Here is a 334-nt window from a genome sequence, read left to right as displayed (position 1 = left end):
AACAGTGAAGCATGGTGGTGGCAGCATCATGCTGTGGGGGTGTTTTTCAGCTGCAGGGACAGGACGACTGGTTGCAATCGAGGGAAAGATGAATGCGGCCAAGTACAGGGATATCCTGGACGAAAACCTTCTCCAGAGTGCTCAGGACCTCAGATTGGGCCGAAGGTTTACCTTCCAACAAGACAATCACAGAGCTAACAGAGCTAAAATAACGAAGGAGTGGCTTCACAACAACTCTGTGACTGTTCTTGAATGGCGCCCTGACTTCCCTGACTTAAACCCAATTGAGCATCTCTGGAGAGACCTAAAAATGGCTGTCCACCAACGTTTACCA

This window comes from Sinocyclocheilus anshuiensis, unplaced genomic scaffold, assembly GCF_001515605.1.
Source record: "Sinocyclocheilus anshuiensis isolate Anshui unplaced genomic scaffold, SAMN03320099.WGS_v1.1 scaffold653, whole genome shotgun sequence".
Classification (NCBI taxonomy): Eukaryota; Metazoa; Chordata; class Actinopteri; order Cypriniformes; family Cyprinidae; genus Sinocyclocheilus; species Sinocyclocheilus anshuiensis.
The sequence above is the reverse complement of the archived record's forward strand: the minus strand, read 5'-3'. Positions refer to the sequence as shown.